This window comes from Ptychodera flava, chromosome 6 (genome assembly GCF_041260155.1).
Source record: "Ptychodera flava strain L36383 chromosome 6, AS_Pfla_20210202, whole genome shotgun sequence".
In the NCBI taxonomy this organism is placed as follows: Eukaryota; Metazoa; Hemichordata; class Enteropneusta; family Ptychoderidae; genus Ptychodera; species Ptychodera flava.
This window is the reverse complement of record NC_091933.1, coordinates 24,519,246-24,536,349: the sequence shown is the minus strand read 5'-3', so window position 1 is coordinate 24,536,349 and position 17,104 is coordinate 24,519,246. Positions and strand designations below refer to the sequence as shown.

The window sequence follows — 17,104 nt, the reverse complement described above, 5'->3', positions numbered from 1 at the left end:
GAACCCTGCATTGTTATAGTGCACACAGTTAGGCAATAATCAGGCAAAACTTAACCTATGTGATATAAAGTTCTGACCAGTGAGCAAACCTAAACAAGAAGAATCAAACAAAATTCTGACATGGTTTTTAGATCAAAAAAGAAGACAAAAATATCTTAATTTCAAAATGTATTTTTTTTGTTTAATATTGAAATTCCATATCCAGAAACAATCTAAATGTATCTGATATCTACACATTGAACCTGTGAAATCAAATTTCTAATCAATGCAAGGAGACATTTTGCAGCAGATCTTTGGGACAAAAAATGATAAAAATATCATCAAATGTAGAATAGCCAATACAATCATGCCTTTGATTAACCTGATTTAGAATGGCCATAGAAATCCACAGGACAAATTAAAACAGTGAAAAGGTTTGTTTCTGAACAGAATTTTTAAAACATTTAAACTGATAACAAAAAAAAATCTAAATAAATCAAATAGTTCTCAAGTTTTTACTTAGGGATGTCATTTGTGTTTAGCAGATATATGATAAGCATCAAGGCAAACCCACAGACAACAGACAGCTACAAACCCCTGTAGCTCCCCAAACGTTTTGAATACAGCATATATACACAGTATGGGAATCATTATGCAAAGAAAGATAAGTGTGACATGGCTGAGATAATCTCAAAACATAATTGGCCGTTTTAGTATTGGCATAGTTCAAGAAGCATCAATTAAGCAATTAGATTAACACTCGTGTAATTGCTACACCATTCAACTTGACTGTCATCTTGGGGCGGCTTGTACAATTCTACCACTCCAAGTCAGATATCAATATTAAATATGTATGCTATGCATGGACTGTTTTTTTTTCATTTGATTCATGCCAAATGAAGGATATTGCAAAACATAATAATAGGGGTCACATAATACTATAGGTTCCACTAAACCAGAAGAAAAAAAATCATTACAAAATCAAAATGTCTAAAACTGCTACATGGATCAAATATCTCTTGTATACAAAATTATGTACAGTAAAGTTACTTACCTTTTCTCTGCTCTTCTGATGAGGAAGCAGAATTTTACCAATTATTTCATCTCTGTTTATTGCCATACACAGTGATAAAATGACACTGTTCCTTGTCGAAGATGTAGCATTCAGATAAACCAGTACACTACCACAATCATCAATTTGGCAATTGACAATAAATTCAAGCTGTTCAAACAGCATGCCTACCTTAGGATGTTAATCTAGCCAACATATTTCTCTGATACCAAATGTATCTTCAGCGAAACTACGTGTACTGGTGATTACGCACATCAATTCTAGCTCATGTACATTGACAAAATGGATTTGGTCATTACTCAAGCTTTCATCCCTGGGTGATGTGGAGCATAGAGATAGTGTGATTTGTCAAAGCCATCAAACTGGTTACAATGTGTCAGACTAGCCAATTCTGAGTGCATTTCTTTGATAAATTTGTGAAATTATACCACTAAAATTCTTGTTGTATTTTGTTATTAATTTTTTATCAAATCATTTTTATAACCATGTCAAAATGACTTTTCAAGTTTTTCAGTCAAAACGAGTTTGTCCATGTTTATACATTTGTATTTGAATACAACAATATCTGAAGATGGAAACAATAAACTTCAATATGATGTAAGCAATTGAAAGCTTTAATGGCTTTCAATTTATATCCCAATGAATATATGAGAAGGATAACATCTAAGTTCACTAAAGTACCCATTACCTATACCCACATTGACATTGAATTGATATTGATCATATTTTTGTTTTCAAAAGTTCTGATTCAACTTAGATATATAGGACCTTCTTTTTGACAAAACCAGCCACCCAACCCAATACTAAGTACAGCCTCTTTTTGATAAAATCAGCCACCTGACCCCGTGAGCCTCTTTTTGATGAATCCAGCCACCCAACCCCATACTAAAACTAATCAAATTCTAATTAGACATCGATTGCATCTCCAATTCAATAATATACAGATATCTTTATTTCAAAAAGTTGCTCTCACTAGGTCTCTCTGGTATATTTTACCCGATTGGAACACTCCAGCATTCAGAACAGAGCCCTGGGCTTTCATTTCAATATATTTGTACTATCCCATGCCTGGCATACCACTATGAAGATAATTTTCACTGTATCCTACATGCTTACAATTTTGATTATAGAGTATATTGAGTGCAGTGCTAGTATACATCTGGTTGGTTTGAAAGTTGATATTGTTAAAGAGGTTTATTCATTCTCAAGAACCAGTTGATACTCTGTGGTGTAATAATCCTTGGGAATCATGTGGTATGCTAGAACTCTAAAGTGAAACCCAGTCTAGAGTCTACAGTGAATTAATGTGTTATTCCTATGTATCATTATCTTACAAGTGACATAACATGATAGCACTACCGTATCAGTTGTTGCAATGGTATGTTGAGAGTTGCAGTTAACAGTCCATTTACATTGAGTCACCATGCTCCATCTGTCACCTAGGCAATACGAGGTTTAGGGATTTTTAAAACGACAGACAATTTCACCGAAGGCAAGCCACCATCCTCGAATTGCTTTTCATTTTGTACAGGATTCAACCATGAGTTCAGAATTGCAAAAATGATGATTAAGTATGCAGTATATATAAATAAGGAAAATTTAATAAATGCAAACTGTTACATACTATTGAGTATAGGCATATCGTAACACTGCTGGGTACATCATAATATCACTTTCCTTTTTCCATCTTCCCCTAAAGATGGAAAGATAGATGACATGGAAGGTATGTAGCAGTTTTTTATCTCTTTTCTATGAATCTGTGTTGTTTAAAGCCAGGTTTATGAGGTAATGTCTATTGTAAGACAACTATGAACAGTTGATTGTTGCCAGAGGTCTGCATGCTTAAACTCTGACTCTCTTGACATTGGCATTCAGGTATATGTGAACTAATAATTTCCTCCAGCATATTCGGTGTTCCCGAATGACATGTCAAGATCAAAGACTTTTTCAAAGTCAAAAAAATTTTTGCCTGCTCCAAGAGCATAGGTTCAGCAATGACACTGGAGGTGTTTAAATCCTCTTGGAACAAAAATTTGAAAACAACCATGACCATTTGAGTAGAGCTGAATCATTTCCTAATTTTGCATTCACATCCGAGTTGCAGTTTTCTGAAATGACCTCTGTGATTGCTTCCATCTCTGAAAATCATTACTGCTTCATTGAAATGTATAGTTTGTGTGTGATTGTGGCATTTCGCCAGACGTGGCACGTACGTCTCTTGAAAAGTTACCGGCACCAGATTTCCTCTCTGAGGACTCCATCTCTTCAGTCTTCACATTGTTCCCGTATTTCCTCTGGAACGCTGATAGATGCCGGGATGTATTTACAGAAACGTTGCCTAGCCACAGGGCTTTCCATGAACAGTACTTCTTGAATTGATGCATTGGGTAGTGTACATCCGCTGTCAAACGCCCATCAAGGGTATATCTGTCAAATCAGTTGTGGACTAGCTGTGTGTGTGTCAGGGGAAATATTTTGCTTGCCTTAAAATTGATTCATGGGAATGCCACATGCAACAAAATCCAGGTGTCACTGTCGTAACGTTTCTTGCAAATTATTATGTTTTTGTGGTTCATGTTGCCTTGAGGGTACCAACTTCACTATCAGCCCAAAGTTCCCTTTCTCAGTGATTGGCTGTAATTTGTGGTCATATATTCCAAACCAATGTTTTCCAAAATTCCCAGATGTACAGAGAATTTGTCGAACATGACATGCAGCTTTGACATTTCCACTTGATTTCATTTGCATAAATAATTTCCTGCTGTCATTGAGGATTTATATTAGATTCTGATTCGAGGTCACCTGTGTATAAAGTAATCAATCGGTTTCTTGTAAAACTCATGTTAGCTCATTGGATTTATTTGAATTCTGTGAAAGCTCCTCCTGCTTTTCAATTGTAATCATTATAAAATATTTCATTTTTCAAGGGAAAAATAGTTTTTTGAGGAATCAAGGTCAAAGTCACATGACTATATAAATTTAGGTATCCAATTACACTCGTATTCAGAGAGACAGATCTCAATGAAAATATTTGTGTGAATCTGTATGAATATTTATATCATCATAAAATTTATGTTATTTCCCATACCAGTCTCCAAATTCAGAGCAGGTCAAGTATAAATTATTGATAGAAGCTGGCAGATCAAAAATTACCAGTATATTTTCAATGTGCACGATTAAAAAAAGTCAGAGTTCTATTATTCTTAATTAATTTTGAATTTTTTTTTCATTGATAAGTATTCATGTTCAAATTACATCATATGTTGGTTCAGATGAATCTTGAACACAATACATGGCGTTGGAGGATTTAAAAACTCTTTGGATTCCGTGAATTACTCTTTCAGAAGGAGACAGCTCAAAGGTTGGAACTAACGCATCAAAAAAGCAATATCACCACTGTGTTGATGCAAGAGGCCACAAAAACATGAAATTTACTCGTTTGGACAGCTGTAGGTGTGATATTACAAAGCGGTATGCATACAGTGATACTGCATGAACTCTGAGAGCAGCATTTGTGTAATTACGCTCTGATAAACTGTGAAAGTAGTGTTTGTATAATGAGGGAGTGGGTTTGCTGCGGCATCATTGTCTGATTGGTGCCACTGGAGAGGTCAGGGATATTCCACCTAGCCTCACATGTGTTTGTCGACTGCTTTGAGTAGATACCCAACAAGAGAATGTAATTCTTCTTTTAAGTGTCACTTTTGTTGACTCTCGGATTGAGGCAGCCTGTCATCTGGTATTTGATAGGATGTGGATTGTGCGGTAAGCAACTTTTTGATCAAAACTTTTTGCAAAATGTCAAGAAACCGACTGAAAAATTATCGCAGTGACAGTGGCTTTGGATCTGTAGCAAGCAGCATTGGAAGTGTCCACATTCATAAAAACGAACATTAGTGAAATAAAGCAAAGCAAGCGTTGAATGCTGACAAGATTTCTGAGCCAGACAGTTTTGAAACTTTAAGATGTGTCTTGAAACTAGGCGTAAATTCCCAAGGATTAACAGAAGATGTGAATTCAGGGAATAGGAAAAAAAACGAGTTCAGTAGAAATGTTATTTTAATGCAAAAAATAATGAAAAGTGATACTTTCAGACTATTGGGACTGTCATAGCGTACATTATTCATGGCATTCAACCAGCATGATGTAAGTCTTGTCAGTGTTATCATAAAGTTCAAATGTTTTTATTTGGGGAAAAATATTTCTGATAATTGAATTGACAGGAACATTGTTAAATATTTACCATGAGAAAATTGCAAGCTTGGTTGGTAAACTTCACGTACTGTAATGTTTGATTTTGAACATGTGAAATTAATTTTCCCTGCCTAGTGTGCTAAAGAACCTCAGTCTCTATAGGCATTGTCAAAGTGCTAAAAATTGTACAATGTACGTAACTCTGCCAATGCTTAAGGTAGAATGCGCCTTTGGGACAGATATTTGGACTTTTCTCAAACTTTTCCAATTCTTTTCTAATCTACCACTTTTAGGGGTTCATTTTAAAGCTCATGGTGTAAGAAAAATTTCTACCATCTTAGTTTTTTGAAAATTGAACATTGTATTTTTCTCCATAGCGTTTATACAGGGATGGTAGCCATTTTGAATTTCAAATATTGGTGTAAATCTTGGGTAATTTGTTTCTCCAGTATGAATTGCACGGTGACCCCCGATTTTTAATCTTGATTTTGAAAGAGAATTGTTGACAGATTCCTTGAGGAAAGTTTGAGCAAAAGTCTTTCACTTTCGAGGCACATACTACCTTCATGTATGTAACTCTGCCAATGCATATTGAGATTGAAATTGTTGTAGCGATGTGTCTAATGGATGATTGTAACGTCTTTATACAAGTTTTATATCCAAAGGTGAGAATTGCATGTGGTTGGGTGAAGACTTAGCCAAGAATGTTGATCATCATCATCTTATCACCTTGGTCATGATTTTGACAGAGAATGCCCATTTTGTTGGCCTTGAGTGCCATCAGATGTGTAGTCAGAGGCTTTGCAACCAAAGTAGCAGTAGGCTTTCTGCTTCTGTTCACAGTTAGTTAGGTAGGAGCTTTGCATGGAAGAAGTTTCCTAACGAGGTCAGTTTTCACTTCATCGAATAGGAAACTGCAGCATTGCTAGATGTGTCACAATGTATTGTGAGTCAGACAATGACAGGCTGTTGTTTCAGCAAACGTCCTGCAAGATTTTGCATCATTTAAAAAAAAATTATTTCAATTCACAACACCCTTGGTAATTGTCTTTGCTTCTTGTAATTGTTAGGTCTATACAAAAATGGTACTATTAAACACAGCAACTGTCAATTTTTACACCTTTTCTCATTCGTTTGATGGCTTTAATGAGTCTCGCAAGGATACGGCGCTGTATAAATGGCACCGTGACTGTTAAGTGCAGGTCAGAGTCTGATGGAATTGTCCAGCACTGGGTGTTTTCACTGATTGACGTCAATTGCATGGCCTTTTGATATAAATTTCTTCATGTTCAACGGAAAACAACTTGTCATCTGAGAATATAGAGAGACTTTGTGTGGTTAAAAAACTGAACCACTGTGAATACCAAATGTACAAACTGTAAGTGTGATACTGTGTATTTGCAAACTTGATTCTTAGCAGGATCAAAGAAAGGGTTCTATTGAACAGGACATTATCAATGCACACCAGTGAGGACCATATTAGGAGTTCTGACTATTTGAAAAAAACAAGCAAATGAAAATCTGCAATCTAGTTGCCCCACAGTCATTATCTTGAAATTTCAACCCTCAAACATAACTCTATTTCAAATATTGTGAATAATTCATAAGATCTGTACCACTTCCATTATCTCCATACAGGGGGTGAGGAATTACAAGCATTCTCAGTCCTCGATTTGCAAGTAATGATCCAAGTCTGATTAAAATTTATGTGATAAAAAATTGCCTCCACTGGTTCAGGGATTCTGAGATATAGGTTGCCGTGTGTGTCGTGCATGTGTGTTCATGATACTTCCCCTGTAGAGGTCACATCATGGTTAATACCCAATGCTGAATGGAATTCAAATACATCATATGAACAGATCCCTTCAGCTTCTTTGCCGTTCATCATCGACATTCAGTCCGGGAATGTTTGCCGACAGTTCAGACTTCACTGCTCGTTCACGATTAACTCACTTCTAGGCAGATATCCAATTGAAATTTCTGTCCCGTTTTGCCTCTGGATTATTTTCTGGTTTTGACAATTGATGTTCAACGGGAAATTGATTTCTGAGGTGAGTGAGGCGGTTTTTTAGAATGTACATCCTGTTCAATTACAAATGTATTGCTCTGTTTTATGGGCTCGGTAAGGTGAATTTAGATTATTTTGGAATTTATTACAACAACGGCAATCGCAAGTTGATGCGGTTATTAAGGCAATGCGGTCAGTTGTACTTTCACAGTTGTATTATATCCAATAGTGACCATTTCATCCAAGTAGCACTACAAACAACCGTAAAATGAAGGAAGCTATCCTGTAGATGGATTTGATAAGCTGATGTCTCACAAGCATGATTTTCCTTTCAAATCGGCCAGTTAACCATACAGGGTTTTTATGTTTTCACTTACAAAGCGAGATAAACTCGTATATAAATATTTTCTCTGCCACAGAATCTCGTTGCCCATTACCCTGAGAGGCCAGGTGGCATACTTGTAGTTTCTGACTGGGACTCAATACAGGATTAAGTGAATTCTAACACTAGTGTTCTTTATTAACCTTTACATGAGAGGTACATTGACGCTGTACTTCAAGTGTGTGTTTGTACAGTCTCACACAAAAAGGAAAAGTGCATAAAAAAACTCACCCACATAGTCATTGACATCAGCCGTACCTATTATAGCTAATCTATAAATTGCTTTCTCTCACAATAAAAAAACGCGAATGAGAGGAAAATGCTTTTAAGACGCCTTGTGAAAGCAGTTTGCACAGAATTTATTGTTAGATGTGTATGATCAAATTATACTAGGTTGGTTTCCCTATTATCATCTGGCAATTCTCACTTTCCCTTTAATTAATACAGCCCGTGTGACTGCATAGGGATTGAGGCATTCAGGAGGTAAAAGCATACTTTAAGTATATTTTAACGTAGCAGCAACATTATATTTATAAGACCTTGTCATTGCATGTTCTTATACATATCTGCATGTGTATTGAAAATTCCAACACTGAGCATAAATGCTCAAAACTCATGGTTCAGTCATAAAAATTATAGAAAAGAAAGGAAAATTTAAAATGGTGAATAAAAATTAAAATGCATTTCCACAGCTCACGTAGCCGTGGGATTTTTACAGCAGACAATGGCAACACCCTAAACTTTGTACATATTAGTCTCATTGCCAATGTGAATAACACAGACTACCATATGTAGGTCTCACAGAGTCCGAAATCAAACCAGTAATACAAGAACTTATTAGCCAGGGCTCTATTGAAGATGATCCCTGTCCTTTAGGCAGTCCCATTGTCAGACAGTTGTAAAGACGGATCAGATTTTGTTACTCAGTTGACTCATTTGAAAGTAGATAGCAGATCATTTGAAGTAGCCTATAGCTTCTGATGTGCAGCTTTGCACATGTACTCCGTAAATATTGTAGTTATGTACAGAGGAAACGAATACAATCTGTGTTGAATACATGTTTGGAAGGATATCTACTCGTAGTTTGTTGTTTAATTCTCATTCAAATGTTATGCGACAAGTTTGAGAATATTAAGTTATCCATACAAGGAGGGCTCCAGTTTTTCTTTTTCCAGTATGTAAAATATGTATTTGTCTGCTTCTCTCAACTTTAATTGTTATATAGATACCACAGTTTACATATGGACATCAGTCTATTTTATGATCTGATCCAACATCGGCTATCCAGTTTGCTGTTTTGTTTAGATCATGCATTTATATCTGTCAGCATGGGGAAAACACTGCATAACATAAGTGTTTACATCAATTTATTTAGTGACCTGTTCCAATATGACAGCTTGTGGTAGCCGACCATTTTGTTCCCCATTTATTTGCAGAACCAAATCACTCAAATTAAGCAGGATAATTAGTATGCAAAATTGCTGAGAGCAAATCACTGGATTAATAATAAATACACTCACTTCATACCACAACTATCTTTCACACTTCTAAATCTATTCAAATGTAACATCATGTCATTTTTTGTCTACTGTTCCACATCAAAATTTGTGACCTGCCAGTAGACTTTACTGATCGAAAGAGTTGACTGAGATTATAAAGTCTTAGTTGTCTCATATATATATTCTCTTGAAGAACTAAACATGCAAGAGATGTTACTGCACCATGCATTTATTATGTATCTACATTTGGACAGCCAGACAAACTTTGATGGAAAGAGTACAAGTAGTACATTTGATAACAAAAAGAAACATTACAGGAGAGAATTTTACACAGCTGTGTGCTGGCGATGTGCCAGGCTTGTTGAAGGGCAGCTGTGAGAGTATTCCATCTAATCTAGCATTCACTGTCCTGCCCATCAACCGTGGAGGAGCCGGAAGACACAGTGCTCCACTCTCCTTCACCAAAACTCTAAACTTACCAGCAAAGTACACGTAGCTGACCATAAAATTGTACTGTAGGTGATGTACCGTGCATTAGTGTAATTTTTCAATTAGATCATCAAATATTTCTGTGGGTTAGCATTTTTTCCATGTTTTGCAAATTTGAAAGTTAAATCTGTCAATATTTATGTGGATGTGCCTGTAAGACTCAAGACAAGCAGAGGTCAGATATGTGTTATTCTGATCATCATTGTGAGAAAATGGCATTCATAGGTTTAACAAGGTGAAAATCTTCAAAGAGATATGTGACTTGGATTGTAATTGGGCAGATTCTTGTCAGCAAGATTTAAATATTTCCTGTTGTTAACTGTAGTAATTTTATCCTTGTTAATACTTTTTCAATAGGGCAGTTTGCAAATGATGTTATTGTTCTCTCAGTAAAAGGCAAAAATAATATTTGTCTACAAAATGTGTGGAAATTATGCATGCAGGAACGATAACTTCGTACATGACCGTCAATTTTACAATGAACGCTCAAAGAGACATGTTAATGGCTCAGACGGCAAGCTTGAACAGTAGCCACGCATGCCATACTGACAAAATTTGTTCCAAATTTCTAGCAGCATTATCCAGTGTCGCGCACTTGCAGCTTTATTTAGTGACAAACTTGCAACCAGGACAGCCCTATTCGAGACATGGCGTGCAGAGATGTCGTAGTTTTGATGACCTCGATGAATGATTGTTTTTTTAATGCATCACATCATGCGAATGAGCACAAATTATTCCCAGGTCAGATTAATTCATCACTTGTTTATTTTATACATTGACGTATTTTTAGTCCCCACGGACACCGTCCGGGGGGACTTATAGGTTTGGTCATGTCCGTGCGTGCGTGCGTGCGTGCGTGCGTGCGTCCGTCCGTGCGTCCGTCCGTCCGTTCACGCAGATATCTCTGAGATGCCTGGAGCGATTTTATTCAAACTTGGTACAAGGATTACTTCATATGTCATACAGATGCACGTCAATTTGTTTTGTGATACGATCCAATATGGCCGCCAGGCGGCCATTTTATTACGATTTTTTCATGTACAGAGCCATAACTCAGGCATGTTCCAACAGATTTTATTCAAAGGTGGTACAAGGACATTGACCAATGTCATAGATATGCACGCCAATTTGTTTTGTGATACGATCCAATATGGCCGCCAGGCGGCCATTTTATTACGATTTTTTCATGTACAGAGCCATCACTCAGGCATGTTTCAATCGATTTTATTCAGAGTTGGTACAAGGACATTGACCAATGTCATAGATATGCACGCCAATTTGTTTTGTGATACGATCCAATATGGCCGCCAGGCGGCCATTTTATTACGATTTTTTCATGTACAAAGCCATTACTCAGGCTCGTTTCAACCGATTTTATTCAAAGTTGGTACAAGCTTATTGACAAATGTCATAGCTGTGCACGGCAATCTGTTTTGTGATACAATCCAAAATGGCCGCTGTGCGGCCATTTTATTACGATTTTTTCATGTACAGAGCCATAACTCAGGCATATCTCAACCGTTTTTATTCAAAGTTGGTACAAGGACATTGACCTATGTCATACATATGCACGTCAATCTGTTTTGTGATACGATCCAATATGGCCACCAGGCGGCCATTTTATTACAATGTTTTCATGTACAGAGCCATTTCTCAGGCATATCCGCATGTTTCGACCAATTTTATTCAAAGTTGGTACAAGGACATCGACCAATGTCATAGCTATGCACATCAATTTGTTTTGTGATGCGATCCAATATGGCCACTGTGCGACCATTTTGTTACGATTTTTTCATGTCCTGAACCATAACTCAGACATGTATCAAGCGAATTCGTTCAAAAGTATTTTTATCACAGACCTAATGAAGAGGACTCTATCCTCTCTGAGGACCTGTAATCAAAATACCCATTAACAAGTGGGGACTGTGTCATCAACGATGACTTGTATGAGATAAAAGTCAAAGGTAGCTGCATGTTCGGGTTTTACATACCAATTAATGAATTTTTATGACGCTATCTTGTTAATTTGCCGTAGTACATATAATATATGAAAATTTTCCTCTCATGTTGAGTGTGTCATATTTTCACATGCTGACACACAACTTTCCATTAAGCAATGAACCACTCAAAACGACTGGTATACCATGAGATTATGACCAGTTCGTGGCTTGTATGTATGTGCATGAGTTTAGGGAGCTCATATATGAGGTAAACTATCGAGTGTTGTACTGGTCACTGGGGTGGTGTATTTCTACTGTACATGTTAACAGTTTTTTGAAATACTGGCTCGAAACATACACCGGGATTTTTCTCTAACTGAAAGCTCTCATGTTTCGTGTATCAACCTGTTAGATCAGTGTATTTTCACCATCAATACACTGGTATCACATGATTTCAAATAAATGTCTTGACTGCACTGCTAGTCAGCACAGATTCAACTGAAGAAACTGAATAGAAAATTTGCAGAAAGATTTCATGCTTTTTGTACACACACTCTTCTGATGTGCAACATCAAATCAGTTCAGTATATGTTGTTATTTCAGTGACTGTGTATAAATTATTATGAAAGCTGAGGATGTTAACCATTATCTAACAGATTCTGTCTAAATCACGCAATCTAAAAACTTCATCTGAATCCCATTAAGATATATTTTAATTGCAATAAAATTCCTCTAGAGGGTTTTCAAATCTACCACAAAGACATTTCTTTGTAGATGTACTCTTTGCAGCTTGTATGAAATGGAATTTCATAATCCAATAATGCAAATTTTACAACACAAAGAGAAGCTTTAGTGGTGTGTTGGCTTACCAGTGTTTCATAATATGACGACAGCCCATTAGATGGAGTTCACGGTGATGATTTTCATTTCCTTTTAAGATCTAGGGATTAATTGTTGTGTGTCACCGACAAAGGTATTAATGTTTTATGTTGCGGGACATACTCATTTTCATGATCTTCTAAACCTCATAGAGCATGCAATATGAAAGACTGGCGTCATGCGCTATGCATTAGTAATAACGTGTTGTCAGAGTATGCAAATGAAGGCTGATGTCATTCAATAACATACAGTACAGACATACCAGAGTGATACATGAAACAATGTGTATTTTACAAATTATCAGCATCAGTCTCTCCCATCCCACACACCAGTATGTACATTAGACCAACAATACATATAACCATACTGAACGTACTAATTTTTTAAACTCGAAAAGAATGCCTGGCATTTTATGCTGTGCTTCAGTTATAAGCTGTTTTCAAAGATGTTTAAATTAGTGCCAGCTGATAGGTCTTCTACAACATACCGGTAGTTATACCGTAAAGTGATACATACAATTATGTTGTAATGACTTGTCAACATGAGGAAAAGTCCAAGCAAAGTCAAGCGTCTTCACTTATTCAAATACACCAAAATTTCCATCATAGAGATTTAATCTCGCCCGAGTTACAAGTTACAAGAATGATATAAGTCATTATAGTATGAAGGAATCATATCTTCCCCATGTTGTCTATCAAGTTTTAGCTAGGGAGTATGTACTTGCTCTTTCTAAGGACCTGGTTTTCTGGCTCACAGGTATACATCCCGATTAAGTGTATGTGCGTAATAGCTTCAGAGTTGGTATACCATGGGGAGGACTCTTATTGAGTGGGTACAAGTTTGTTTGTGCTAGAGCATTCATGACTTTACAGGTAACTGTGTCCTCAATCTGCTGCTGTGGTAGCCATGGTGACAACTACTATTGTCTGAGAACTTGCAGTTTCAGTGTCTTTAATATACCGGTAAGAGTTGCCATGTTGAAAAATTTACCAGGTCTTAATCTTCACTGTGTTCTACATCAAAATGCCTAATGCATTGATGGAGTCTAGTCAAGCAGACTAATCCCCTTCACTGAACCTCGGCTATATATTTGCTACAAATTAAAAAGAAACGTCTCTTTCATTTGTGGTATATTTTGATAAAAATTATTGAAATTTTCATGCAAACGCTTGGGCCCATATAGCAACATCATAGAGCTTTTAAAGCCATCATCATAATTTGCCGACTGCATTCAAAGAAAGTTTTTATATCGTAAATAAATGTCAACATTTCAAGTTAAATTTATGAGAATTCAATGACGCTATGATTCATTTTTTGACAACGAGAAAGTTGTTTTAATCTTTACCGAATCGCTGTAATCATGTCAAGCTTATTCAAGTGATCTTTCGGCATCTCTCAGAAAGTAATGTAATGTCATAATTAACATACATTCATCTTCTATGCTGTTTCTGTAATCTTTAATAATAAACATAATGTTATCAAATATCAGATAATTCCGTGCAAGTATAAAGTATATGTGAAAATTCAAAAGTCAGGAACTAATTCTTCAACATTAATTGCAGTTTTGTTATGTACAACATATGCTGTCATTTATTCTATTTATGTACCGGTAGACTCTCGTACAGAACTTTTTTCACCACACAACTTCAGTATTATCAGCCATTTTTTTCATCATCAGAGGATTTAAGCAAGAAAGGGAAAGTTTTGAACATTGGCGATTGCTCAAACAATTGCTCAAATATCATTCGTTTTAAGCAAAAGTCATCCAAAGTAGAATATAATACTATCAACAATCAGCCCTGTCTTCAGTGGAGGTTTCAATGATATCTAATTTTCAGTCAACTGTATATCCCATGGATCATCCAATGGAAAGATATGTATTATATTTTATCACAAGAAATCAATACAAATTTCTGTCACAACTTTGACTTTTAATTAAGAAGGAATGGCTATCAGTCTAGCGTAATGGGCCTTCTGACAAGCTTGAACAATGAGTTACTTTGTAGAGTAAAAAAAAACTGTAGTTGCCTCAGTATTGCAATCATCAGGCAATAGAAGTAGTATTCATCAATATTTTAGCCCCATTGACTGTCTTGTGTGTTCATGGATGACACACATTATGCTCAATAGATGTTTTGCCCATTGGGACCATGTAACAGAGGTTAGCCATCATTTGTTGAAAGACTAGTTAATTGGATCCTATTATGGTGCATCTTACTCAAATGCAACGACGTGTACGTGTTCTTTCATGTCGAGGCTTTCATTCTCCAAACAGTATCTTTGTGTATGGAATTTACAAAGAACAGCTCTCTGTGGTCTTACAACCATTTTCAGTAAAAGATCGCGAAGCCACTGCAGTGAACTGCAATAAAACTGCTTACACTAATTAGTTTCAGCTGTAGCCGTGGCCACTTTGGTGTTGAAAAAGGCTACTTGATAAAGACCAAAAAGTCTGCTTGTACAAAGGCAAAACTAGCTCTGTCTGAGGCTCGAGTTGTAAATGAGAGTTTACGATTGGCACCCTGTGTTCAAGATTAAGATACAATGTAACATTACCATGCACTGTTCGATGTACAAATCTTTTTTATTTCAACTTCCCCAGACAAACTGTCTGCATGGGACATACAATGTTGTTGACTTTGCCAGCTGGCTATAGCTGAAACTATTTAGTGCGAGCAGTTTTATTGCAGTTCACTGCAGTGGCTTCGCGCTCTATTACTGAAAATGGTTATAGTTGATTTAGGTCATTGCAAGGTAGAGCAAGCATAAGCAGTTTTTACAGCAATCATTACAATTGTTGGCTTTTTGTAAGCTACATTATGTGATCATTCATTACCAACTCTGTATTGTCGTTGTGTTGCCACTACTTTCATTTTGGTGGTTGGAAAAGATGTCACTGAGACCAAAATTGTGTCATAAATTACCAAGGTTTGGTTTAATCATAGCTGTATTCGTTATCAGGTATTTCCTTCTCATCTGTATCAGTTCATTTCCTTTTACACCATTTGTGGGACCCTCCACCTTTAATTCCACTTCGTGATCATCAAAATTATTGAATAATCACCAAGCAAAATGGTTTGAGACAGCATGTTTTATGAACAAAAACTCCATGCCAACTGAATATTTCCCACGTATTCTTGGAATAAAATCAACGATCAATTTGCTTTGTGTGTAACTATAATTGATCATTGGAGTATGGAGTTTATGGTTTCCAATAACAATTTCAGAGGAAAATTCAACAATCATCATTGTAGAAGAAGTATGTAAACACCTGGACGGTTTTACGGTTTCCATTAGAAGTAAATTTATATTGGTCTGCAACTGACGTAATAACCTGAGAGCAGGAACAGCTGACAATGAGGCGATTGAATTAGGGGATTAGACTATTCATTTACCTCAAAGGGATTGAGTCATTACATTATATTTTGTCATAATGCATTTTAAGTACAAAATCTCATAACTGTGTGACATCTGGACTCCGGGGTTAGTGTTTCGATACTTCTACTGCTGTTCCATCTTTAGAAATATGTTCAGTAACGTATTGGAAACAGAAAGACTGTAATTGTGCCTTCGCCATGGCTGTTGTCAAAGGAAGTTGAACTATTCTGGTTACCTTTGCCACATGTAATGTTTCTGTTATCACACTGTTCATTCAATTAAATTTGCTGTTGCATATACAGTCACTAATCGTTGCTGATACGTGTGCTACCTTCATGTATCTTAGTACCTTGTGTGTAAAAAACAAAATAAAAAAAATATTCAGTATCTTGACGTTAGTCACTTCAACCTTTGACATAAATAATGTCACTTTCAGTACGTCAAGGAAAATTCTTAATAATGTAAGGTTGACATTCATAAGGAAGTCTGGTCTAGTCCTCTTGAGCGAGGATGTAGAAAATTTTGGTTACAGGAGGCAAAATAAAGTACAGGTGGTTACAAGTAGTGTATATGCACATAAAGTTTGCAAAATGTCCCGATTTTTTTCTAAAACTTAATTTTCACAGCCGGCAAATTTTAGCTGACAGCCAGTTGCTTTTGCCCCCTACCGGCTATTTTCTGCATCCCTGCTTGAGTGATGTGGCAATTTTCTTATGGATCTTTTCAGAATGCAGATGTAGAAACACACACCCCCCGGCACAATATCAGTGTTCCTAAGTCATTGCCAAAACAACATGTCAGACCTTGGTACAAAAAATGTTCAATGATGTGAGACCATAGATTTACTTCCATCAGAAGATACACTTTGCCCAAATAGTGAGTAATAGATCATATACACATTTTCAAAAAATATAGTATTCAATCTAATTTAGAATTGCAAAAATTATATCTGAAATACAAAGACAATAGATGCCAAAGAAATTAATGATCTGATAATTAAAAATATTGATAGGTCGGTCTTTTTAGAATGTTACCATTCATTCCGGGCTTTGATGGTTCTTTCTCACAAGTTAGGTTTACACTTTTGAATGTTGCCACATTAATTTTGCTTTTCAATTTTGTATCTTTCATAATTTTGTCCGCTTCCAATTTTACAGACTATAATGTTTAGTATCTGAATGAAGTCATTGTCCCCTCTGCATAATGCAAGAGAAGCAATGATATTACTGTGTTTTCTCAGAGTCTTGTCACGTGATCCTGTCCACACTACATTACAATCACAGT

The 17,104-nt window shown here is 36.2% G+C and overlaps 1 protein-coding gene across 9 annotated transcripts in view; it reads left to right on the top strand.

The window, feature by feature from the left end:
• LOC139135273 (synapsin-2-like) overlaps positions 1–17,104 on the top strand; it is a 105,356-nt gene that overhangs the window by 25,009 nt on the left and 63,243 nt on the right. The window contains exon 2 of one of the 9 annotated variants that reach the window (XM_070702583.1): positions 16,548–16,696. The exons of 6 other annotated variants lie outside the window; for them this stretch is intronic. The gene's annotated coding sequence lies outside the window, so the exon portion shown is untranslated. Of the gene's footprint in view, positions 1–7,048; positions 7,297–16,547; positions 16,697–17,104 lie in introns of those variants that run through there. 2 more of the 9 variants (XM_070702584.1, XM_070702588.1) reach the window with 2 other exon arrangements.